This window comes from Protopterus annectens, chromosome 3.part1 (assembly GCF_019279795.1).
Source record: "Protopterus annectens isolate FY-2018-M chromosome 3.part1, PAN1.0, whole genome shotgun sequence".
NCBI classification, from domain to species: Eukaryota; Metazoa; Chordata; order Ceratodontiformes; family Protopteridae; genus Protopterus; species Protopterus annectens.
In genome coordinates, this window is record NC_056732.1 from 141,527,718 (window position 1) to 141,555,381 (window position 27,664).

Consider the following 27,664-nt stretch of genomic DNA (forward strand, 5'->3'; position numbering starts at 1 on the left):
CATCTCTCCCGATACAATAAAACCCTTCTACCTTCTTCAACAGTCATGCCTGTAACAGATCTTCTCTCATATAATCTGTACACCTCTTTGCTGGGTGCCCTCATTTCCTCTTGCCTACTTCCAGTCTGTTCCAAAACTTTAACAGACTGTCTTCTGATTTTCTGCACATGTGCATGGACCACAGTAATTCACTTCAACTTCCTCTGCAATTTGAGCTACTTTGGCTTCTGTTCTAATGTCCTCATTTCTTGCAATACCACAGTGTGCATTCTACCACCCATTTCAGGCACTTCATCTCTATCACTTCTCACTTCTTCAGCTGCTCGGCCTTTACTGCTCTACACCACTGTTTTGTACACCTTATTTTTCAGCTTCTTTGGTATTCTTCAGTCATAAACTACACCTGACACTCTGTGTCATTTGGCTGCATCACCTCTTATTCTAGCTTTACCCTCCTCATTCAGACTTTCCTTCTCTTCAACTATCCCTCCCAGATACTTGAAGCTGCTACTGTGTTACACTATTTCCTTTCTATCTCAATTCTGAGTTTCTTCTGATTCACCAGTTTGCTACCATTACAGCTGTCTTATCTGTACTCAATTTCATAGGTTCATAGGTAGATACTAGGCTATCGGCCCAAGGGCCTACGTAAGCCTAGCCAACAAGGTTCCCTGGCTTACGCCACCCAAGAAAGTTATTTTCCTGTGCCACTGTCAGGCAGAGACACAGAAGTGATCCCTGGGGTGTATTTCCTATTTCCCATCCACTCATCAAGATTTTTCTTGAAGAGTGCTAATGAAGAACTTTGCTTGGCATAGATGGGTATAGCCTGTTCCAGAGTATGGGAAGTCTCTGGGACAGAAATCTATCCCTCCAGCATGTCCTGTTTATTGTGGTGACAAGGTTTAGGTCCCTACAGCATGTAACTTGGAGGGATTTCTTTAGGTGTAGCATGTCCAACAGCTCTGGATTTGACATATCTTTATATGTTAGGCAGAGATCACCTTGAGTAGGCAATATGCTATGGAGTTTTTTGAGGCGGTCAGTGTAGGGTCTTTGTTTGAGGCCAGTAATCCTCTTTGTGAGGTACTTCTGTGGCCTTTCCAGCTGCTGCAGATGTCTTGTGAGGTACATTCCAAAAGGGGCGTTGTACTCTATAATGGGTCTAATGAGTGTTGAGTAGAGGGGAACAATGACCTCTTTTTTCCTAAATGAGAACTCTTTTATAATGAGGTGTGCCACGTAGAAGGACTTCCTGACTATTGTGGTGATGTGACTATCAACAGGGTGACTACTGTCCACCTGGGTCCCAAGGTCTCTTATCATACATTCGGTGTTAAGTAGATTGCTGCCTATGTGGTAGTCCATGGGTACAGAGTTTTTTCCAAAGGGGATGACACTGCAGTTTTTGGCATTGAGCTTGAGGCCATGGCTCTAACACCAGGCATCTGTCTCAGCGAGGCCCTTCTATAGGATGTCCACATCATTTGGGGACTTGACTATGGTTCTTAGTTTGCTGTCATCTGCGAACTTTGTTAGCCAGAGGCCTTCTGTGTTAGCCTGTACTTCAGAGAAGTAGATACCAAACAGGAGAGGTCCCAGGACGGAACCCTATGGTACTCCACTTGTCACTGCTTTGAGGTCAGATTTGGAGTCTGCAACTTTTATAGTGTGGGTTCTGGCAGTGAGCAAGTTGGCAACCCATCTTGTGATGTAGGGATTTATACCTAGTTTAGTGAGTTTAGCTATAGTTCCAGAATGGGGGATGGTGTCGAAAGCCTTGGCAAGGTCAAGATAGGCTGTGTGAACCACCTTACCCTCATCTACGGCTTTGGTGACTACCTCAAAGAAGTCGATCAGGTTCAGGAGGCATGATCTGCCTTTCACAAACCCGAACTGTGTGGGATACAGAGTTTGGAGGTTACCAATGTCTTTGTTTATGAATTCCATGATGATACGTTCCATGGCCTTGCAGACCAGGCTCGTCAGGCTAATAGGTCGATAGTTCCCGGGATCAGTGGTGGCTCCACCTTTGTGGAGTGGGATAACTGTTGCTGTGCACCATTCAGTGGGCACAAAGCCTGATGCGAGGCCATTATTGAACATGGTGCTTAAGTGGGGAGCCAGTTCATTCTGAAGTTCATGTAAAACACAGCCTGGGATGTTGTCTGGTTCCATGGATGCTGTGTTTTTGGCTTTAGAGAGTGCAGCTTTTACCTGCGGGGTTGTGATTACAGGGACTCTGCATTCTTCCTGTATAGATATGGGCCCTTTAGGGGGTTGGGGGGGAGTAAAGTTAGCAATGAACCTATCTGCCAGGATGTTGGCAATATCAGTTGGTTCTGTAATTTTCGTATTGTTGTGCTGTAACTCAGAGCAGATCTGGGTGTTGCCATCGAGATTCTTGACATAGCTATAGAATGCTTTGTGGTTGCCCTTAGAATTAGTGGCGATTTTGTTTTCGTAACTAGCTTTGGAGGATCTTATAAGGGATCTCAGCTTCTTACTGAGGCTGACCAGGGAGCTCCTCCACCCATGGGATTTTACTCTTTTTTGCAACAGTTTCTTCCTTCTGTTGTACAGTTTGTTTATGGCAGGGGACCACAAGATTGGCTTCCTTTTTTTGGAGGGTAGCATCTTGGTTCTGTTTGGGATGGCACGATCCATGCACTCGTGTAAGTGCTTATAGAGTGCATTTGTGTAGGATTCAGCAGTTGTAACTGTATTATCCATCTGCATGGGTGTCATGAAGTTCACCACTTCTGTCTTAAGAAGCATGAAATTGGCTTTGGAGAAATTTTTTACCGTGGTTTCCTTAATGGGGGATGGGGGCAGGATGTGGATATCAAGGGTGATTAGCTTATGGTCTGATCGGACCAACGAGAAGTTGACTTCAGGTGTGGAACACCGGTCACTCATGTTGGTAATGACTAGGTCTAGGATATTGTTGCTCCTGGTGGGGGTGTGGATAAGATGATCCAGGACATTGGTGTTTATGAATTCCAGAAAGCGTTGAGCTAAGGAGTTGGTACACGAGTAGTTTTCCCAGTTAATGGTGGTGTAGTTGAAGTTGCCTATTATTAGGGTGTTTGATTGAACCCTAATATTTTCCAGTACATAAGAGTGGGAATCCTGGGGCATGGTGGGGGATCTGTAGCAAGCTACAATTTGGATTGCAGTTTTGCCCAGAGTTAGTTGCACTTGGATAAACTCGGATGCATTATGCTGAGCAACTATAGCCTGGAGGTGTGGATATCCTTAATGAATATGGATACACCTCCGCCTTTGGTGTTTCGGTCCAGGTTACATGGCCGAAAAGTGTGGTATGAGTTATAGCCTGGTAGAGCAGGGTTGCTCTCTGGAGCCTTGAACCATGTCTCAGTCACTGCACAGATATCGATGTTCTCCATTTTAAGGAGTGCCTCGAGTGAGTGCATTTTGAGATTTAGACTTCTAGCATTGAGTAGCATTGCCCTCAGTTTTTGCTTGCCTGTTCCTGTTACGGTGGTGAATTTGTTATTTGAACCTTGCCTAAAACAGGCACTATAGGGGGCAGCAAGAGCCTTAGCCAGTATCCGGAATCCCAGGGGCAACAGGTGCAGGCCATCTGTGGCAAAGTTTCGTGGTCTGTTGACCATGTCATCCCAAGTAGACAGATACTAGATCCCCTTAGAATGACACCAGAAGCTTAGCCAATTGTTGAAGTTAATCATTTTGTCGTTGCACTGCGGCATCATTCTGGGCGTTGGCAGAATCCTACTCAGGGCTAGGGTCATACCTGCCTGGGCTACAAGATCGGAGAGCGGAGAGCTCTTCTACGTCTCTTTTCATGTAGTCCATCGCATGTGTTTTTCACTTTTGCATTCCATTCTCCATTCCTTTGCTGAAATCCTTGTTCAGAGTTTGTCTGTAATGCCACACACAGTAACTTTTTTGATCTGTCCCCTCTGAACTGTTTACTAATGTAGTCTTTCATCAGTATGAACAAGAATGGGCTCACAGCTGAACCCTGATGCACACTCACTCCCACTAGGAATGCTATTGTGGTACAGAACACTGTTTGTACTTCAGAACAACGGGTTCTTGTATACAGTCTGACTAATTCAACCAATGTTTCTGGGACTTTGAACCACCTCAGGACTGCCCAAATCAGCTTTCTTGTAACCTTGTTATATGCTTTTGCCAAGTCTAAGAATATCCAAGTTGGACTCTTTCCTCACCTCTAGCTTCTTCTCAACTGTCTCACTGCAAACATCGGGTCAGCTGCTGCCTCCTGATCTCAATCCAAATGTTACCTCCCATCTTACTTTCTACTATGCATATTCATTTATCATTACCCTCTCTAAAACTGCCATGCAGTGTGTGACAAGAGTTTAATATCTCTGTATGGCTCTATAGTTGTTGATATCTCCTTTGCTCTTATACACTGGCAACAGTATTACTCATTCTCCAGTCATTTGGGATACACCTTTTCTCCATACTGCTATAAGTACTCACAGGAGTCCGCTCTCCCCTATTCCATCCAACATCTTGATCATATCTGCTGTGACCTCACCTGAGCCTACTACTTCCACAGACTTCATTTTCCTTAGTGCAGTTCTTATTTCTTATAGGGAGGACTCCTCTTCTTCATTCATTGCAAGCTGTTTCTGGGGCAGTACAGCTTCTGCAGGGTTTTCTTCATCCAGAAGCTAATGGAAAGATTCCTTCCATCTGCTGTGGATGTTTTGTGGACTAGTAAGCAGGTTCTTGCTGTCATCCCTTAATGAAGGGTGTCTGACTATCTTCTTTATCTTTCTGTCTTTCTCTTGCAACCTGATAATAGTTTATTTGTGTCATTTACCAAGTCACTTCCCAGAAGCATTTAAAATGCCCCTGATGCCTTGTTCGTTGCTATTGCAATTCCTCTCTTAGCTAACCAGCATTCCTTCTTAGCTTTCTCCAACCTTTTTATCTCCCACTTTTTCCTGTGCTCCTTGTTTCGTTTGATGACTTCCTAGACTTCTGCATTCTACCACCAATTTTGTTATGAACCTTATTTCCATGCCTGGCTCAGCCCCTTATTTGTTCTATAGTCCTCACACATGCTGATTTGAGGTGCTGCTATTCTTCTTCAACTTCACCTATTTCCTCTTCTTCCTGTTGTGTGGAGTCCTGAGCAGTTCCTTGAACCTAACACCTACAACTTAAACATGTTATTTAAATAAAGATAAGACGTGATACATTTCTATGTTTGACTGTTCTTGTGTGTGCAATACATAGTTAGAGTAAGTTAACTTTCTGGAGAAATATGCTAATTAAAGTACCATTTTATAAAACAGTAAAAACAAAATGAAAACTCCAGCAAAGCTAGAACTTCCACTGAGTGACCTCCCAAACCTCTTGTATCAGAGGCACATGGGATATATGCAAATGACCCTTATCAACATCAGGTGTTTCAGCTAATTGGCGATTCTGAATGCCCACGACTTGTTTCGTCATTTTAATGGACAATTTCAGGCCAATAAAGCCAAACCCCACTAGGTGTGGATATGCATATTTCAGCCTTCTGACCTCGTCAGCATAGCACAAGCAGAGTGTTTGACTAAGCATAAGAAACACAGGGCTGCTATACCCAGCTGATGTCCATCATCATTACGGTCACTGCAAAAATATCCCAAACAACAAACTAAAACAGCAAGTGAGAAGGTCACTGAAAAACCAATCTGCAAAAACAAAATGAAAACTCCAGCAAAGCTATAACTTCCACTGAGTGACCTCCTAGTGGGGTTTGGTTTTATTGGCCTGAAATTGTCCATTAAAATGACAAAACATTTTATTCTCTTCTATCCCTCTCATCCCACTTTATTGTGTCTGGAGGATGAGGCACTGTATCAGTTCACCAACCTTCCTACTCTCCACTACTTTTCTGACCTGGACTATATACTTATCAAATTCACGGTTTAGTGCTCTTCCTCCTCTTTGATCTCATGTCTGATTCTCTCATCTATGCAGACTGCTTGTTACTTAATCCACATATAGAAAACTCAACAAAGCTACCAGAAATGGAAGACAGGGACAAGGTCTCTACGGCAGGTAATCAAGGAGCACCCAGTGCTCAGAATTGGAGAGGATTTGACTGAAATTCTGGACTATCTGGATTGATATGTGTGAATGGCTTCCAGTTTATCCAAAATAATACACAGAAGCCTGCTTTGTCAATGAGTAGAACGCCCGACCACAGAAATATATCCTAAACAGGGATGACAAAGTCACAAGGAAGGAAGGGCCTATGCCAAATTCTGTTGAAAGTACCAAACTTTAATTTCTGACAGAAAATGTTTAGAAACAAAGCTCCTTGTAATGGAAATCAAGTAGGAAAAGGTAAGAGAAAGATAAAGAAAGATATTCACACATAATATTATCATTCAATGTAACAAAAACAGCCACAGTCAGTTTCTTCTGACATTTTGTGTGTGAGAAAGAATGGGAAAGTGACAGATGAATGGTGTATGATGGGCAGGTTTCCAGGCAGCCTAAGAAAGGTTTAACTGCCAACTGATTCTTATACCTGTAATATCAGTAATAAAAGTTACTTACTGAAGGTGGACTATTACTTATCACACATATTATTGGCAGAAAATGCAATTGTGCAATAGTGTAATAAAAAAAAGTTTTTGTTCTTCTTTCGGCTTTTCCCGGTTAGGGGTCGCCAAAGCAGAACTCCGGTCCGCTAATGATTGGCAGTAGATTTTTAGGGTGCAGAGGTGCCAGCTGGATGCCCAACCTTCAAGGAAGGCACGCCCATTCTACGCATGTTTTTCGAATGCGGGGACGACATGCGGACTCCACACAGAAGGCGCTCCAGCCGAGAATAGAGTGTAAAAAAAAAAAAAAAAAAACTGTTGTTAAGCTATACACACCCTTCACTGATGGATGGAAAAGGGTAGCTTAACTGTCCGAGAGCTCTCTCCTTGAAAATCTACTGTTGTGGTAACTATACTAACATAAATGAAGATTATGAACTTAATGTGACAACGCATCTGGACAGCAATTCCATTTTCATTCACCTTGAGAACCAAGGCTGACAGGATTTACTGTGGGTTCCAACTTTCCAAAATTAGCATAGCCCCATCCATTTACCTTGAATGCTGTACAAACTGGGACTATCTCTAAATCTTGGTAGCTTGTGTGAGGCATAACAATATCTCACATAATAAACAACTACATATAAAGACAAAGAGAGAACACTAACTAAAGACCTTCTAACCTCAATCACAACTAAGGCAGAAAGGAGGGTGGATATGGCAATGAAGAGGAAACTCCCCATCTTAGACACAAAAAGTTATGTATTTGCAATAAAGACACACAGACTGGAAAGTTCCATCATCATGACCTCAAGCAGAGAGTCTCAGGCTTATGCACTTTGGTGACTCTTCATGGAATAATACCACTAATAGCAGTGATACTGAAGGATTACCTGGACCTAGTAGTAACATCCATCTTATAATGTCTTTCTAAACCTTTTAGTGATATGCATGTAGCAGCTGCACAAATATTAACCAGAGATACATTCTTAAAAAGTCTGTGAGGTGGTATCAGCTGTAGTTGAGTGAGCACTAGGCTCAACAGTCAAAGGTTTTTTGCATGTTTATAAACAAAACTGCATACAAGGTGAAAGCTATTCTAATAAGTCAGTTCAGAAACTTTTGCAACCACCAACATTCTGGAGAAAAACTCCCATCATTCTTAATACAGTTTGTTCTGTCCAAGTAAAATTGAAGTTCCCTGTGAGCATTCATGCAGTGCAATAAATATTCACTTTTGTTTGAATAATCTAGGAAGAACAGTCATGTTGTCTGGTTCAGACTTGTTTCAATACCCAGGACATAAAGGAAGTATTATCCCGCAAAACTTATCTTTATCAAACAGTAGGTAAGCAGGATGCGCAATTAAAGCCTGTAGGTCTGAAATTCTTCTAGCTGACATGATGGCAACAAGAAAAAATTCTTCCTAAACATGCCACATCCGCTGGTTCAAAAGGTGGAATACTATGAAACAGAAGTCCCAAGGAGGAACTGGATTTTTAAAAAGAAGACTTAAGAGAAACAAACTTCGAGAAGGTGTAAAAACTTGCAAAGAAGACAAAAGCAAGAAACAGTTTCCTGATTGAAGTTGGAAATGGCATCCAGTTGAACTCTTGACAGCAGAATACCTAAAGCCATGACTGAAACATATCAGATAAGTAATCAAAGTCACTAGGCATTGGAGTTGCAAATAGATATAAGCTTCAGATCACAGACCACAAAGAAAAACAAGTCCTTTTACTCTCATAAGTCATTCTATTGATTGTTGTCTGAATGTTAGTACCTGGACTAAACTTTCCAGGTAAGCTGGCTCTTAGGCCACTAGTGGAAAAGAAAAAAAGAAATATGCAGTCAAGCATAGGTAGAGAAGGTCTAGGTGTGGCTTGCTGACCCAGTAACTCTGAAGGCTGTTGGATGGTATCAGATGGAGGGGCAGCTCCAGAGGAGGAGACAAAGCACATAAAACCACACTTGTCAGGGCTGAAAGGGAGCTGCCAGAATGACTTGGGCTTTGCATAATTTAACCTTCTCCATAAAGTTACAATATGTAAATAAGAGAAAATAGGATAAAGAAGACTTGGAGGTCACTTCTTCAAAAATCTCTGGAAAGTCCTCCTGATGAGAAAAGATGTTATTGCATTTGATACTGGCTGAGGAGGCAAAAAGATTGGAACAACTTCTTTAGTTTTAATAGACTAAGAAAAAACTTAGTCATTAGAAGACATAAAAATTAACTAATCCACTAAAGAGTTGTTTTTGCCAAGATGTGACTGGCTGTGAGAAAGAAATTGGTAGACAAAACATACTACTGTACTCAAATGGCCTCCTGATAAAGGGGACAGGAATGGGTTATCCCTGCTTCCATAACACAGCTATTTTGCTGTCAGTGTGAACAACAATCTTAAAATGCTTGCAATGTGAAAAGTATGACTCGTCTCCCAAACATTTATGTACAAACTAGATTCAATGTACTATTTATTCCTGAAAATGTACCTCCCTGACCTGCAATTTTCTGTACTGACAGTCGCAGTGGGGATGGGAACTAGAAATGGTCTACCTAGTATCAAACTCTACTCGTGTATTCTCACACTGATGTGATCCTTGCATTTCTGAGATTTTGATGGACATGGGATTGTCAAGTTGATCTTACTGATCCTTCAACATCCACTGGAGGACTCTCATCTGATATCTGGAGTAGGAAATCATGCATATCATTACTGGCAAAAGATCTCTGAGCTAAAAGCAAGGGCATACAGAACCAATTAGCTCTGAAAGGTTATCTTTTGGACAGACAGATTCATGTCTGGAGGAAGCATGTCTTAGCAACAGTGTTGAGACTGCACACAATGAATGTGAATAACTGTGTGGGCACACACTGGCACTTCTCAGTGTTCACTGTGATTTCAAAGAAATGGAATAGTAACAGACATGACAATCTTGTGGGTACAAGACTCTACAAACTCAAGGTTACTGGAAGCCAGTCATCTAAGTATGGGAATACTTTAGCACCCTGTAGCATTAGGTGTGCTGCAATTATGGGCATGTAGTTGGTGAACATGTAGAGTGCTTTGGTGAGCCCTAACAGTAGTGTCTGGAACTGACAGTGACTTGCTCCTATTTGGAGAAAGCAAAATGTCTTGATTCCTGTCCTACGTTGATGCAGAGACAGGCGTCTTAGCTGTCTAAAGAGCTTATATATTCTCCTTCTGAATAGCAAGGAAAGATCAGTTGCACTACAGCCATGCCAAAGTACTCATCCATGAGGGACTGATGCAAAGACCAGCAGTTGTGATTGCATCTAGAATACTCCATCCCAGACCAACAGCCTGGCCTCAACTTTCAAGATCAGCACACCTTTTGATTCTTCTGGAGCAAATTGTTTTAGGCTACTCCTGTCTAGAATAGGCATGAAGTTCTTTTTCATTTTTTTTTCTTTGTTATCAAAAAGAAACTTCAGAAACGCCTAATCCTTGTTGGTCTGGTGGGGTCTTTTGGATGGACTTTTTCTGAAAAATCTTTAATCCTTCCTCTCTTGACAGTGACTTTCTCATGGAGTGAGATATCTGGTAAGTGAAGACAAAGTGGTATTGGATGGGAGGGAACTGGTACTGCATTTTCTGGATATGAGGGCCCTCACCCACTTGTGCCATGACATGGCTTTCCATGCTGACAAGTAAAAGGGCAGGTGACCCCTGAGTGACTAGCTCCAGAGAGGGATGGTTGGGTAAAATCTCAAGAGAGTGGACTGTTGACCTGCCCCCTCAACTACAGGAACCCAGCATCCTAGTTTTAGTTTTTACTTGAAAACTCCTATTTCCTCTTCGATCCTTTCTAGAACTTCCACTGTTGAGTTTTTACTGGCCAAGTCTAAACAAGAGCTGGTGTATGCATTACTGCATTCATGAGAAAAGGTGTTGGAGAACTTTGAACTTTATTTCAAAATCCAGGTGGAGTTTTAAATTTTTATATTTATTTTTTACTTCCATTGCCTGACAACCATCAAAGTCTCTGTTTTGGTCAGCTGGGCCATTTACTCCCCATCACTGAGGCAACAGCCAACCAGGATGGGCTGTCACTGAGGCAGCCTTTAGGGATAGTTTAATTTTTTTGTAATTTGTGGTCCTAACTATTACATGCATGGCACGCCCAATAACACACCTTGGCTTTGGCAGGTGATGGGTGTCAGCGAGGGCAAAGTCACATACTTCTGTAAGTGATGTAATTATAATTACTCAAAACAGCTCTACCCCCACCCCCCCTCCCACCCCCGAAGCCATCATTCCTTTGCGGGTCTCCAGCCTTCACAAGATTGCACTCTAGGCATGCATCAGCTCCCACTCTTTTGAGAAAGAGAGGCAAGCCAGCTAAGCCATGTTACCCCTCCCCTCCCACATACCAGGTACTCAAACCACTACTTGAAGGTAGTTCACTTGGATCATAGTTAGAGCTTTTCCCTCTATGCCAGTGAAGCTGGCTGGGTTTGGACCTCTTGATTTTGCTTCTCAAGCTTGATTTTTACTGTTGAACCCAACAGTAAGATTCTGTCAAATTGGGAATACATAAACTTGGCCTTTGTATCATCATCAAAATCTGTAAGGCAGAGCCAGGTGTGGCCATGTATAGCAAGGCCTGTAGCCATCACTCGTGCTGAACCATCTGCAGTATTGTGTGTCATGGTTAGGTTGGAAATCAATGCAGGAGATGACACTTAGGACTTCTGCTTATTGTTAAGATAACCACCTGGCACAACCATCAAGAGACTAGGTAGTTTAAGCAACCAGATCTGGAAACAGAACATATATGAGATGCATTTAACCAACTTTGTGGTAAATACAGAGAACATGAACGTGTGCTTCCTTCACCTTTCTGATTCAGGAGGTTCATGAGATTCCTGTTTGACAGAAGGACAGTGGTATGAACCTTTTTCAGAGCAGCAAGTATAGCTATGGTTGTCTACCTCAGCAGTATGCAAAAAGCATATTCATTCCTTAGAAAGCTAGGGGATTTTGGTCAGGCCTCTTTAGGATGGATACATAGCAGCACGGTTCTGTCATGCAGTTTGTTCACCAACTGAAACATCTGGTTGATTGGTGGAGCCACTAAAGAAGAAAACCTGAGACAATAAAAGGCCTCATGCAAGAAGCATTCAGGTGAAAAAGGTATTTTAAGGGTCCAAAGATTAACTCCAGAATCTCCCCAAACTTGAGATGATCTGGCAGGAATGGAGAATTTTGCATCTTTGTCTTTTTCTAAGTCTGGGGTGGGAGACTGCAAGAGTGAGATGACATGCTTCCTTTTGCACATAGGCTTCCATCCAGACCTCAAACAAGAAGGTTCAAAGCAGGGAAAAAGAATCAAACTTGCCTGGATAAAACTAATGCAGCTTGCTGAAGCACCCCACCCCCACCCCAAAAGAAAGGATAGGATGGTGAAAAATGTTGTGACATATAGACCGATGGAGGAGATTAAGATGGGATCATTGTGAAGGGTGACACATGCAGGAATGTCTCCTGCATCAGCACTGGGACTGAAACCAGAACCAAGAACTTTGCCAAAGAATTCAACCCTGCAAGATTAATGCAAAGACTAGTCAAGATCACACCCAAAAAAGGTTGCCTCCATTCTAAACAAACAGCCTGGCCTCAAACCCATGATCAACACACCTTTTGGTATCAAGGTCAGCACTGAAGGCATTAATGCCAAGAGCCAAAAGGTCTGACCTTAAGGACTGCATGGTCAGCCCGGGAGGAAATCAGAACCAACCTCAATCCAAAGGTGAGGACTGCAAGCCCCAGTACTGAAAGATCTAAAACAAAAAGAAAATCAAGTAAATATGTGCAATACTCACTTCAATAGTAGTGAGAAATGAGGCCTGAGACTACACTCTTTTGCATACTCAAAGTCTCCAGACACATTTTTTTGTAAACTAGCACTATGAATGTAAATGTATGGGACCTGGTGAACCTAGAAGAATGAGGTCATGGAATCCAAAGCTCAGAGCTAGAAGCCACTAAACAGACATTATCTGAATTGGAATGGGGTCAGAGTCTTCCTTGACAGAACTACTGGTACTTGAGCAACACATGGAAGGAGAGAAGAGTCACCAGGCCTGTGTTGCTTTGGAACTGGGGGCAGATGATGAATCTCCCTCAAAAACAGATACATTTCCCTTAAGCTCAGCAGAACAGGGACTTGGCTAGGGAAACCCTAGTAAGGCAGCCCCATCCTTAACAGGAGTAAAAAAGATTTGTATCAAGTAAACAGCACATTTTCTGAAATCACTGAAGTTGGCATTCTGAGTTAATTCTTCATCTAAAGAGCAGGAAAGTACTTGTTTTCTTCCGTAATTATAGATGCTCTGGAAATTATATTGTTTAAGTGCAATTGTATTTAGTTGTACTATACTGTTTTGATCTTTGGTTAAAAACGGTTTCATTGTGTTTATACAGTGCCTGACTATTACTACATTGCTAAAGTGTTTCTGGTATCCAATTTAGTGTTTTTCTAGGTTTTCCCTAATTTTTTTCTGCTGCCTTTGAGTGTTCCAGCTAAGTTTTGGTCAACTGTTAGTTTCTAAGGACCAATGGTAGTGGTTCTGTGACACAGGAGGAGGCATTTTTGCCTGAATTCCTAGCTACTTTTGAGTTTGTTATTTTATTGTCCTTGCTAGGATAAATAGCACTAGGTGCTGCTTTACACAAAGCCAAACAATGTTGTGTAGGTTCTTCCACTTCCAAATTCTCTACAAACAAACCTAGTCTTTCCTGAACCCACTAAGAGACTGTAGCTGTATTCCAGCTCTGCCTACTGAGATTCAAGACTAATACTACATTAGATAACCTGGAACTATTCTTATTCATATTATTCTCATTACTTTTCCCCCTCTTACATTACAAATACAAGACATTAAATTCTTAAGCCAGTTCCCAAAACATTACTTATCCCTTTTTACCCAATAAATACAAGCCACCTATTAATAAATTACTGTATTCATGGACTAAAATGGAAGGTCAGCAAGCTTGTCCACCCTCAGATGCCAGCCTCTTAGCACTTATAAATTCAGGCAGTGTAACAATTGCTTGATGTTCACAGACAACGAATTACTGCTTAGCTCATTACTATCTATAAGTGAGCGATACAAGTATATAGCCAGACTGGGGGCCTCCCTCTCTAAAAACAACCTATGGAGCAACAGTAACCACCACTGCATTCCACAGAAATACACAGTAAGCTATAGGTTCATAGGTTCATAGGTTCATACTAGGCTATCTGCCCAAGGGCATTTATAAGCCTAGCCCATGGTTATGTGGCTTTCGCCACCCCTTTAGTTTGAATAAAAACTATGCCTATCATTTTGCTGTGCCTCTGTCAAGCAGTGACACTGAAGTAATCCCTGGGGTATATCTGCAATCTCCCATCCATTGGTCAAGATTCCTCTTGAACAAGGCCAGAGAGGTGCTCTGACTCACATGTACCGGGATTTTGTTCCACAGAATCCAACATGTATCAGATTTAGGGCTTACCATGAATCAAACATTAGAACACCTATTAACATTAGCATGGTAAAGGGGTCACCAGCTAATTAACCACTCCAAATCTAGTGCAGTTACCATTCTAACATAAGTGTACTAGTGACTGAGGACTCCATCGTCAAAAAATGCAGACTCAACTCTCATGAGGCTGAACAGAGAGAAAGAGTGTGACAATGACTTGCCTTTTAGGAACCAGATCTCTAACAGATTTAGGACCCTAAAAACCCTTAAGCCAAACAAATATGATTATGCCATGATAGTGATGTATGTCAGTGTAAACAACCTGGTAAGCAGAGGCCTAAGGTATATGCAAAGAGACGTGACAGAGCTTTCCATGCATGTCACAAAAGCAGATAAACCCTGGTTTGAAGCAGAATCATTCCCTCATCTTGAATTATACCAAAGCATAGGTAAAACATGGCTGGCTTCAACAACTGGTTGCATAGATGGCATCATTGTAGGGGGATCCAGAATATGTCAGCATCGGAGGAAATGCTAAACAGTTGCTCTAGTTCATCAGGGATGGCTTATACCTCTAATTTCAGGCTTTCCGCATACTGGCTAAAGTTTATGTTGCCTCCATGGTGCCTTTTTTAGGCTGTGTGCAACTAACAGATCTTCCATTTTAACAAAAAACAGACCATGTGAAGATGGCTCAGCTGAACACCAGAAGTCTAAACAAACTGCCTGATCCCAAGGCCTTGCTGCATTTGGAGTGCATACTTGTGTGTTTTATTACAGAAACTTACAAAAGCACTCTCTCCATTCCATGTTTTTTTTTTTTTTTACCTACCAAGCCTTTTGGCCTGATGGTAATTGTGGAGGAATATCCATATTTGTTAGGGATTGCAACACTTCTAGGCAGATCCCTACAGACCCAGAAACTGAACTGAATGAGATCTAAATCACATTAAAGAGGAACAACTATCACTACATAGCACATTACAGGACCCCATATGTGCTCTCAGAAAACCATGTTAGGTTCCTAAATTGACTGGTTGAAATCCAAATCAAAAGGAATTCCATTATCCTAGGAGACTTCAACTACCCAATGATAAATTGGGATACCTATATCTCAACTGTAGGTTATGCCCAACATTTTACTGATTTGATATAAACTATTTGGACAAAGTACTCAAGAATCCCACTAGAGGACAATGTTCTTAACCTGGTCCTTACCAACATGGTATCAATAGCAATCAGCCAGTACACACTTTTCCAGTTAAATCCAATCATAGTGTCAGTGGCACAACAGGCAGCACACTTGCTTTTGTTGCACAGGCTTGTGGGGTCTATTCCTACACTGTGTGGATGGATTGCTAACACTACAGTGCAGCGTAATATGGGTTGTGCATTCCTTCAGATGAGACAACAGAGTTACAATCTCCTTGAGTTGCTGGTAGCTTAGGTAGATTCAAAAGATTCCACGGCACCTACTGAAAAGAAGAGGGGAAGTTCCTTGATACCCTGGTCAGCTTTCCCCTAGTAGTATAAATATCACCTTCAGCCTCCCCTGAAAGGAGGCCACTAGCCTAGTGGAACTAACCAAAAGAGTAATAAAATATGGTAACATTTTCTTTCAAAATCTCCAGACAATTAGATGAAAACATCACAAAGGTTATTGACTTAAAATCTACAATTCTATAATGAAGTATCAAAATTCAGGTTTAACTACATTACCCAAGACATTGGCACAACTAGTAGTTACCGGAAAACTCCACGTGCACCTAGATAAATGTATTCATCTGGCAGTTCTTACCAGAGCTAGACAAAAATAGGAAGTTTAAAAATAAACCAGTCCAGTGGTCCATATGTATAAATCAGAATGCATTAAAGAAATAAAAAGCTTTGTAAACTGTACAGCAAAACAAAATACCCACAAATCAAGATTAACATTAAAAAGCTATTGATTGAAGTAAAAAACACCATCAGGAATATGAAGCAATCTCATTAACTAAGACTAGCATCAAAAGTGCAAAACAATTTAATAAATCCTTGTTTACTTACACTAGGAAAATAAGGAATAACACCAAACATTGCTCAGAATTTATCCAAAATAGCACTACCAACTCAGAAACAGTAGAAAAACTCAAAATGCTAGCAAACAAATTCAGTGCAAATTTCAACCCTAAAACAACTATACAAAGTCCACATATCCCACAGAATAACCACAAGAACACCTGATAAACGTATTCACAAAAACAAACAATACATCATCCATGGAACCAGATAATATGCCCAGTTGCCTGACAGACAGTATAAAACATGCCCTAGAGCACCAACCCCTACAGGTGTTCAACCTGTGCTTAGTTGCTAATATTTTGCCCCTGAAATATGGTACACAGTATTTCTGATGCCACTTCCCAAATGTTGCCCCATCACTGACCCAGGAAAGTGCAGACTCATTAGCCTGACTAGTCTTATCTGAAAGCTGTGAAACGTATCATAACTGACTTAGACAACTATGATATCACAAATCTTAAAAGGCTTAACCCCCAGAAGTTCATCTTTGTTAAGTGTAAATCTTATATCTCATTAATCTGGTCAACTTCATTGAGAGTAACACAAGACATGGACAGCTGATATTCTATCCATACAGCATATCTCAACCTAGCAAAGGCTTTTGATACCAAACCACATGCTAACATAATAAACAAGCTGAATAAGCTGCAAATTGAACCTTTGTAGTTAGAAAAACAGAAAACTAGTTGACGGATAGAATCCATGTAGTAATGGTGGCTGGTGTATCCTCAGTATATATGTAGGTAACCAGTGGTATTCCTCAGAGATTTGTGCTGGGACCTCTACTATTTGACATACTTCACAGATCTCCAAATTACAAATGGGGATTGCTGGCTAACCAAGTGTGTGAGTCTCGCATCTAATATGAAGAAGCTGCAGGTGAATTCACATGTTAGCAGATAGTGCTCAAAAATGGGTTAAAACTAAATAGTGCAACATTGCTGCATTTGTTAAGCAATCCCTTTGTACATCTTACAGTATAGACAACATCCCAGTCAAACTTGAAAGTGTAGTGAGAGACCTTGGAACATGGGTAAATAAATAACTTGCTTTGTTCATCAAGTTGCAACAGAGGTTAGGAAATTCTTTTACTTGGAGCAGCTGATTGCAAAATGTATTTCATCCAAGAAAGATCTTTCGCATCTATATTCCTCATTGATCAGACCTATCAATGAATATAACACCCCTTTTGGAAGGTATCCTGCTAGGCATATGAAGCAACTGGAAGACCCCAGACTGAAAAAAGATCACAGGCTTAAAAGACAAGATCTACCTTTAAAGCCTGAAAGCACTGCCCGTTTATTCAGTGTCCTACAGATTCCTTAGAGGCAATATGCATCTTAACTTTTGGGCCATTAGGGATCCAGTAGTCCAACACCAGTTACAACTCCACAAGTCAAAAAGTCTCAACTCCACAACCAGTGATCTAAACTTGCTTAATCAGTCTCATGTCAGACTTTCAATAGTCTTTTAAACAGCGAGGCAGTTTTCCGAGTTCTACTTTGCTTTTTATGGAGCAATAATAATTAAGTCCCGGTTTTCTAAGAGATTTCAGTTTCAGCTACTACAGTAGATCACATTTTTCTAAAAGATTAGGGATGTCACCTTTCAGTTCCAAAAGGTCTGCACAATCAATAATTTGAAATTTAAAGCCACTGGTCAGAAATCCTTCTTTTAAGTTTGTTGAGTGTTTTCCGCACATAAAATGCTTCACAGTCATTGCAGCCCTGTAAACCACCTGCATTGAGTTACAGTCACCTCCTGCATTGGTTTTAATCAGTTTCTTTAAATACGGGCAGAAAAACATGTCTCCCTCCTCTATGTGCTGACAAAAAACACAGTTGGCTCCACACTTATTGGTGCATGTATCCAATGGTCTGGGCCTACCTTCAACCCAACTCCTGATGTTTCTAGCTTTCCTATACATAAAGGAAAGAGCTTCTCCAAGGATGCCCATTAGATACGAGCTTTCAGTAATTATGGCCCAATTCTCACTAATATTAATGATGCTTTAATAGTAAACAGTAATAGTCAAGATACAACTGTCTTTAGATTTGTTGCCCATAGGTTTCTTTAAAACCTTCCTACAAGAACTGTTAAGTGCAGGTGAATGTATTTTTAGTTCAATTATAGGTTCCAGAATGCTTTGTAACATATTGCTTTCATATCCCCTCACCAAAAAGTCATTTTCAAGATCATTTAGGTTCTTAAGGAAGGGCTCCATTTTTGTGGTGATCCTGGCCAACCTGTAGCCCTGGGACATAATGTTATATTTTGTCCTGGTGGGATGGACACACTTATTATGTAGCAGGAGGTTTACTCTGGTAGGTTTTCTGTAAAGATCTATGTCCATTTTACCTTGGTCCAAGTCCTTAGTAATCTACACATCTAAGACTGCAGAGGTGAGGCTGTGGGAAGAGGTGAAATGCACAGAGCTGATGGTTTAATTCGGATAGTGTTAAATTAGAAGATTTTATCAACTGTCTCCTTTCTGCACAATAAAGATGTCATCAATAAAGCACAGATACACTGTGATATGTTGCATGTATATTTTGTTGTTAAAAACATAATCCTCCTCCCACTTGCCTAGGGCTATGTTGGCTAGGCTAGGGGCCATAGCTGCCCCCATGGCTATACCAGTCTTTTGTTAATAGTAATTTCCATTAAACATACAAAAATTGCAGCTAAGCACCATATCTAAAAGTTTATCTGTTCTTTCAAGTTGTGCTGGTGTGCCATTGTTTTTCTTGGACAAATCAATCACTGTTTCAATAAAATAATTACGTTGAAGTATAGTATATAATTATTCAACATCTATTGTTAATAAAATGCTATCAGCATCAATTGTATTTTTTTTTAGTTTCCCTAAAAAATCATTAAAGTCTTTTATGTGTAAAATGTTCTTCTCAGCCAGAGGTGTAACAAAAAATCCAGGTAAATGACAGCAGCTTCGGTCAGGGATCCCTTGCTTACAACCACTGGCCTGTAATGAGGGTTTTCTCTATTTTTATGGGGCTTAGGGATTCCAAAGAATTTAGACAAACAATCATCATAAAGTGCATTCAGGGCTGTGTACCAGCTGTTGTATGATGCCTTAATCTCTTTTAAAGTTAAAGATTCATAATAATTAGTGTCACTCAACGTTTCTTCTATCCTCTGGTTACAGCTGCTGGTATCAGGAGCAACAATACCCCCTTTCCCTTGTCAGCCTTCATAACCCGTTGAGATTCATCTCTGCCTAGCTCTAACGATGCTTTTTTCTCACCTTTGTCAAGGTTGTTGAACTTTCTCTGTGCTGGTTTTTGCAGTACTTTTCTGAAGTCCATTTCACATTTGACCTCAAAGGCTTCTAAAGTTTGGTGTAAGGGAGGGTAGTAACTACTGGGCCTTTTTATTGTTTCTTCAATAGATTTTTTTAAAATATTTTTTTCTCAGTGGTATCACATTTGCCGTGATACAGAACTTTTAGATTCAGTTTTCTGATATAGGATTTTAAATCAACCAGTGCCTGTGCAGTGTCAGACCTGCAGTAGGGGAACAAAAGTTAATCCCTTTGAATACACACTAATATCAGTATTAGTAAGTTCTTTTTTTGAGTGATTCCACACAACACGGTAAGTTAATAGTGTGGCTGTTTTCTCCATCTGGTTCTGGGTCCTGTGGTGTAGTTGTGCTCCCCCAAGTATTTAAATTTCTCTCACTTCTGTCCATTGCTCGGTTCTCTGGTCTTCTGGAGGGGGTGTGACTGGGGCTGGGGATCACTGAAACTCCTCTTGTGCACTCTGGAGTCTTGTGGGATTGTAGTGGTAGTCTTCCTGGTAACTCTGTTAGTATTGTCCTCCTCTGGAGCTCTGATATTGGTCTTGGCAATTGTATTGGTACTGGTCTTGTTGTTGGTGTTGTGGCTGATGTCTGTACTGATAGCAATGCATCTCTTGGTGGTGTGGGAACTGGTGCTCCAGATGCTGCTCTTGGTAGCTGTGCAGTCTTTGGTCTCAGAAAATTAAGTAAAGGAGAAAACACACACACAGCCGTCATTTGCCTCATGAGTTGTTCAAAGTGACAGACTTCAGTCACTCATGGCAGAGCAATGCTCAGTTCTCACAAACAGCTCCCTACTGCAGTTCTAGGGCCTGTAATTGTCAGACTGAGAACTAAGGAGAAAAAAACAAACTCAAAATTAAAAGTACAGCAAATGTTGACAATTGCAATTCCTCACTGAATTTATTTTTTGCAGGGGTACTTTGCACCCACACATCCCTGCTACTTATATATGTTAACTCTGACAGCTCCATACCTCAGAGAAATGCGAATACCCAGATTATTATTATTTAAGATGCCATTTCTGCATATTCAGTCTTGCTATTCAGGACTCACACTTATGGTTCACAGGATTAGAGTTAGGGTTATATTAATGGTTATATGTAGTGTCTGGCCACTATTGGACAAGATGTACATTCAAGATGTATTATGCAGGGGCAGTGTTACGGAAAGGACTTTTTTGTAAGGTAAGGTGTAGGGATGGGGATGTAGCATGGTTAGGATTAAGGCTAGCATGTATTTGTAAGGAGTAGCAAGGAGAGGTGTAATATTACCTGCTCTGATTATTTCACCAGAGATGTACCTATGGTTGGTTAGTTTTGATTCGTGTACTAGACCCATAAACCAAAATAAATAAATGAATGTACAAACACTAGCTAAACATTTGTTAAGTATTAAGGGTTTGTGAATAATACAAATGGCAGAAATTAAAACTGATACACTTTCTATGAGATAAGATGGTTTAAATACAAGTCGATGCAGAAACTACAGTTGTGTAAGCAGAGTTACTATAATCGATAGGCTGCATAACAGGAGGAAGAAAATCATTGCAAAAATTAGGAGGTGCAGCACCCTGCAGGATAAAAGCACTCACATCAAGCTAAACAAACAACTCATAAGACAAATAAAGTCTACCAAAGCCAAATTTGAGGTAGGTTTGGCCTTCCAGGCCAAGGACAGCCACAAAGAAAGCACTCTTAAAATATGTCCGCAACCTCAAAGGCAATACACAATTGTGTGCAGAGCTCATTGTAAATGGAGCCACCTATACTGACCCAGAAGGTACAGCAAACCTCCTGGCTGATACATTCAGCTCCAGCTTTAACCATCTCTACTCCCCTCAACCCCCCCCCCCCTCAGTAAATATCATCAAATATAACCCCCTACTATCACTAGGGAACAGGTCCTTAATGCTCTCTCTAAGAGCAAGAACACTACATCATTGAGCCCAGGCAATATCCCAAGATGCATTCTAAATATCATGAAAAATGACTTATCAGGGCCTCTGGAATTACTATTTAACTTTAGTCTCCAAATATGCTTCATGCCTCATAAATGGAGTAAGTCAACAGTCTTCCCTCTGCCCAAAGGTGGGCCATCTACAGACCCTGGAAACTACAGACCCATAAGCCTCACTAGTCTTATATGTAAAGTCATGGAAAGAATTATCATGGAGTTGATCAATAGAGATATAGTAAACCTCCATACACTGGATCTGACCCAGTTTGGTTTCATCAAGGGCAGATCATGCCTACTCAACCTGGTGGACTTCTTTGAGAAGGTCACCAAAGCAACAGATGAGGGCAAAATCGTTCACACTGCCTACCTTGACCTGGCCAAGGCATTTGACACAATATCCCAACTTGGGCATTGTTGACAAACTCAAGCAGTTAGGTATAAACCCATATGTCACCTGGTGGATGGCCAGCTGGCTGACAGACAGGACCCATGAAGTTAGAACTGGGGAGTCCACCTCTCCAGGAGGGGCTGACACAAACAACTGGCGTTAGAGCTATGGACTAAAACTAAATGCCAAGAAATTCATAATAGAATCCTTTGGAAAGTCATCCATCTCTGGTAACTATCATACTGACAACAAACCCCTTAGAGTTGACCCAGTAGTCAGGGACTTGGGAGCACACACAGACAGCAATCTAGCCTTTGACCATCACGTGTCTACAGTGGTGAGGAAAACATTCTAGGTTGTGCAACTTATAAACAAAGGCATAGCATCTAAGTCCAAGGAAGTCATTGTTCATAGGTTGGTACTAGGCTATCAGCCCTAGGGCCTATACAAGCCTAGCCATAACAATTCCCTGGCTATTTCTTCCCACACTATTTACTTCTGTGGACCCCTGTCTATCAGGGTGACCGACGTGATCCCTGGGGTGAATTTCCTATCTCCCATCCAGTCCAGTCATCGAGGTTCCTTTTGAAGAGGGCCAAAGAGGTGCTCTGCTAGACATGTATGGGCAGCCTATTCCAGAGTATGGGGAGTCTCTAGGTCAGGAACCTATCCCTCTAGCATGTTTGGTTTATTGTGATGACAAGGTTTAGATCCCTGGAGCGTGTGGCTCTGAGGGATTGGGATTTCTTTAAGTGTAGCATGTCCAACAGCTCTGGGTTTGACATGGCCTTGTATGTTAAGCAGAGATCGCCTCGGAGTAGATGATATCTGTTTCTGTAAGGCCCTTTTGTAGAATATCCATATCATTTTGGGATTCAATAATGGCTCCCAGTTTGTAGTCATCTGCAAGCTTTGTTAGCCAGAGTCCCTTAGTGTTGGCCTGTACTTCAGAGAAGTAGATATCAAACAAGAATGGTCCCAGGACTGAACCCTGTGGTACTCCACTTGTCTGGAGCTGGATTTGGAGTCGGCTACTTTTACAGTGTGGGTTCTGTCAGTAAGCCTGTTGGCACCCCATTGAGTAACATAGGGATTAATGCCCAGCTTAGTAAGTTTATCTGTGATTCCAGAGTGGGGGATGGTGTCAAAGGCCTGGGCGAGGTCCAGATAGGCTGTGTGGACCACCTTACCCTTGTCCACAGCTCTGGAGACTGATTCAAAGAAGTCAATCAGGTTCAGGAGACAAGATCAGCCCTTCCTGAACCTTGCTTATAAGTTCCATGATAATACGTTCCATGGCCTTGCAGATCAGGATCATCAGACTGATGGGGCAGTAGTTCCTGGGATCCAAGGTGGATCTCCCCTTGTGGAGTGGGATAACTGTAGCTGTGCACCACTCAGTGGGAACGAAGCCTGAGGCGAGGCTATGATTAAACATGACACTTAGGTGAGGTGCCAGTTCATTTTGTAGTTCATGTAGTACACAGACTGGGATGGCATCTGGTCCCATGGATGCTGTATTCTTAGCTTTGGAGAGCGCGTTTTTTACCTGTGTGGCTGTTATTACCGGAATTTGGCAATCTTTCGGTATTGAGATGGGCCCTTTTGGGGGTGAGAGGGGGGTGAAGTTTGCACTGAATCAATCTGCCAGGATATTGGCAATATCCTTGGGATCAGTGCATTTCATGCCATTCTGTTGTAGCTCAGGACAGATCTGAGCATTGCCATTTAGATTCTTGACATAGCTATAGAGTGCCTTGTGGTTGTCTTTGGAATCTTTGGCAATTTTATTTTCATAACTAGCTTTGGAGGATTTTATGAGGGATCTCATCTTCTTACAGAGGCTGGTAAGGGAGTTTTTTTGCATCCTGGCATTTTCCTTTTCTCTGCAACAGTTTATTCCTTTTGTTGTAAAGTTTGTTTATGGCAAGGGACCACCAGATTGGCTTCCTTTTTTGGAGGAGAGCATCTTGGTTCTATTGGGGATGGCACGATTCATGCACGAGTGAATGTGCACTGTATTCGGCAATCATCAGACCTATCATTGACTACAATGCCCCCTTTGGTATATACCTAAGCAGGCATAGCCAACAACTGAAATGTTCACAGAGGTTCCTCACTAAAAGAATACAGAGCATAAGCAAAATGTTTTATCCAGATCGCCTCAAGGCCCTATCCCTGTACTGTCTCCTACGGGCTTTTGAGGGGAGATCTACCCCTGGCATACAGGGCATTGTCCGACCCCACTGTAATGGACCTCCTATATATCCACAAAATAAACAGCACCAGAATTACCCATTTTAAAAACTTAAACCTTGCCTGTGATATAAATAGGACCTACTGGAGAGATAAGTATGTATCCCAGAGACTACCCCATCTATGGAACAGGCTCCCCATCCATGTGAAGCAGACTTCCTCCCTAACCCAATTCAAGTACAAATTGGGCAACTGGATGGGAAACCAGAAATTCAGCCCTGGTCTGGCACCTATATCTCTAATGGACACAGGTAACCTGTAAATGGTTCATCTCCAAGGCCCATGCTTACAGTTATCAAGAGTATCGGAACTTGTCAGAGAAGTGGAATGCATGGCTAGGCTTAAAAGGGCCGTTGTGGTCATTAACCTAGTACACACCTATGAACCTATAAGATGATGCTCGGATGTTCACTGTTGCAGTAAAGAAAGCTATATGAGTTATAGCCTGCTGAGGATGAAAACACTCAGTCTTTGAGGAAGATTGTGGTAATTTTCCTGAATGAATTCCAAAAGAGGGGAAAATCAGTGTTGCATGGGCCACAACTTAGTCACCACAATGACCTTGTGGGAATTGTCTCTGAATCTTCAGAAGTACCCTGGATATCAGTGGGAAAGCATATAGGAACATTCCTGTCCAAAGAAAACAAAAGGTATCTGTCTTACAGGCCTTTTTGCATGAAATTCTGGAGAAGAATGTTGCCAGTGGATTGTTCAGAGAGGAGGCAAAGAGGTCTACTTCAGGAACTCCACACAGAGGGATCAAACCTTGGAAGACTCCCCCCCCCCCCCCCGATCTACTTTCCATTCATGAGGGTCTGCCTTTGTCCTGCTCAGCTTGTCTGTAAAGATAGTGATGTGAAGCTATTTTCCATGCTATCTGTAGTCTGCATGGGTGGAGGGTATGTTCTGTTATCCTCTTACTTGTTTATGTACCACATCACTAAGGCTTTCTGTAACAACTTGAAGTGCTCCTGAGAGAACCACAGATGATTCAGAGTTGACAACTTCAATAAGAGCTGCATCTCTTATGCTTTTGTGCTTTGATCTATATTTCCTGTCCCAGAGACCTTGCACTTTTAACCCTTTTGATACTGCTCTCCAAAGAAAGTCTGAGGCATCTGATGTGACTGACTATTTCTGAGCAGAAAAGAAGGGGAGACCTGGATTCAGGGATATTTGCAGTCTCCACAAAGTGATTTCTCTTTCCACAAATCCCAGACCTGGAATCTGGAAAGATAACAGATGTTGGTGCTGGGACCAAAAACACATTAGATACTATAGTATCTTTCTCATGTAGAGGTATCATGGGAATCATGGATTCCATGAGACCCAGACTCTTAAATTCTCCTGCAGTGATTGTAGTCTGAGTGGAAAGCCCCTAGAAAAAAAAATCTAAATATAAATCTATTTTCTCCTGTGGAAGAAAATCTCTTTATACTGTGGTGTCCAGTAGACACTTCAGGAACACAATCCTGAGTGAAGGAGTCAAAGAAAGACCTTTGAATATTTTCTTAGAACTTCAGGTTGTGTAGGAGCCTTCTCACCCAAGTGATAGATTCCTGAAATTTTGAAAAAGACTCTGCAAAGATAAGCAAGTCTAAATATGAAAGAATGCGGATATTTGCAGCCTGCAATGAGATATGACAGGAGGTAGATACTTTGCGAAAACTCTTGGAGCAGTAGATAGCCTGAAGGGTAAGGCAGAGAACTGATAATGTGATCTAGACACACAAAACTTTAAGAAACAGCTGAAACCTGGATGAATAGGACTGTGATGTTCTGAATCTTTTAAATCTAACGTTACTCAAACTCAAATCAAGAAAATGAGGTGCACAGGTTGTGAATGGAAAGCATTTTGAACTTGGGCACTATCACATATTGGTTTAGGAAAGAAAGATACAGAAATAGTCTCCAGGCATTCTATTTCTTTGGCACTAAAAACATTCTTGAATAAAGCCCATTTTCCAAGTGGGAAGATGGAACTGTTTCATTTACCTTCAGAGACAAGCAAGTAATGTGGACCAGAGGAAATAGAAGGATTTGGTCTAGTGGATGTGGAGGAATTCTCTGTAAGGGAGTTATTTCTTCACACTGCCATTTGTATCATTCCTAAATTAGCCTCCATACCAATTTTGTCTGAAACAATCTGTTGCCAAAGAGGGAAATGGAGATTCAGATGTTTTAGGAAAGATAAGCGACTGCCAGGATGGGGGGCAAGGTGCAAGACCCCTTACATCGTCATTCTGCCTTATCTGACAGCCCTTGGTTCTGCTGGGTTTCCTGCTTTCTTTTTGTAACATCTGCTTACCAGTAATCTATTGATAATGTTTGTTTTGATTCTTGATAAAACTGTAAGAGGGAGCAGAAAATCTTTTGGAAAATTTGGAGAAAGAAAGTTAAAACTCTGAGAGATTCCCTGAATAAGCTTATCTCTCTTACCATGTTCTTGATGATCTCAGCAGAAGAGGGTACAAAAAAAAAAAAACAATCTCTATCCAAAGAATTCAGAATCTCAGTTTTTAAATGTTATAGGAGGTTCTTGGAAAACGGCCTGGTAAACCTCCTTAATACAGTACCAGTGGCACACAGCCATGGAAGCAATATCTGCAGAGTCATAAATACACTTTAAACAATTAGTAGTGACCCCAAAAATGCAATTAACAACTACAAACAGCAGATTATTTTTTCTCACAAGAGGGACATTTCTCATGCTTTCACAATTCAAAGGTCCTAGCTGCACAACACACAATGAAAGTAAAAAATAAAATCAGCAAGACCACCACAGCTGAGATCATAAATTTAATAATAAAACAAAGTAGATAAGTGCTTTCGCGTTCCAATGCAATGCTTCATCAGATCTAAAAACACTGTTAAAATATATGCATATATACTAAAGCACAGAAAAGCAATCAGAAACAGCCAATGGAATAAGTGAGCACATAAAGAAATAAATTACATTAAAGTAACAGTTTCCTTCCTTCTAAAGCTGGTTTAAGGGGGACAGAACCATTTAAACCTGAAAAACTGTCTGGTTGCAGTCTCAAAATCCAAAGCCGTTCTGTTCTTTCAGTGCATCTTATTATGTCACCCCCCCCCTCTCCCATTGATATATGTACATTGCAGCGCTTTAAAGGAAAAGCTTTGTCCAACATGTTCCATGATGTGTTTGGCTACACCATTCTTATTGTTCTTTTTCTTTATATCATAGAGATATCTAAGTATTTTAGACATATTTAACCAAATATTGTCAAAGGACAATTTGCTCGAGCGTCTAGGTTAAATACACATGATAAAAAGTTTAAGCACACTTTGGATAATATGAGAGAGAATTTTGTAGTGAGAGGTTACAATAGGGATACGATACAAGCACACCGCAAATCTATAAAAGATGGGAGAGACAGTGACAGATACACCCCTTACTATTCCTCTGAGCCTGTAAATACAACCAGGGGTACAGTGAGATCTGGACATGGGCCAGATAGGTTTAGATTTGGCCTTAGCTACACTAGTGATGTTAACACTATACATAGTGTTGTACGTAAACATTGGAAATTTCTTGTCACAGATGAAAAGACCAAGAAATTAGTAGGTGAGTTACCAAAGTTTTCTTACAGGAATGC

The 27,664-nt window shown here is 41.2% G+C and overlaps 1 protein-coding gene across 1 annotated transcript in view; it reads right to left on the reverse strand.

The window, feature by feature from the left end:
* Nucleotides 1-27,664, reverse strand: part of ODAD2 (outer dynein arm docking complex subunit 2) — a 1,637,397-nt gene that overhangs the window by 1,438,238 nt on the left and 171,495 nt on the right. The gene's annotated exons all lie outside the window — the stretch shown is intronic.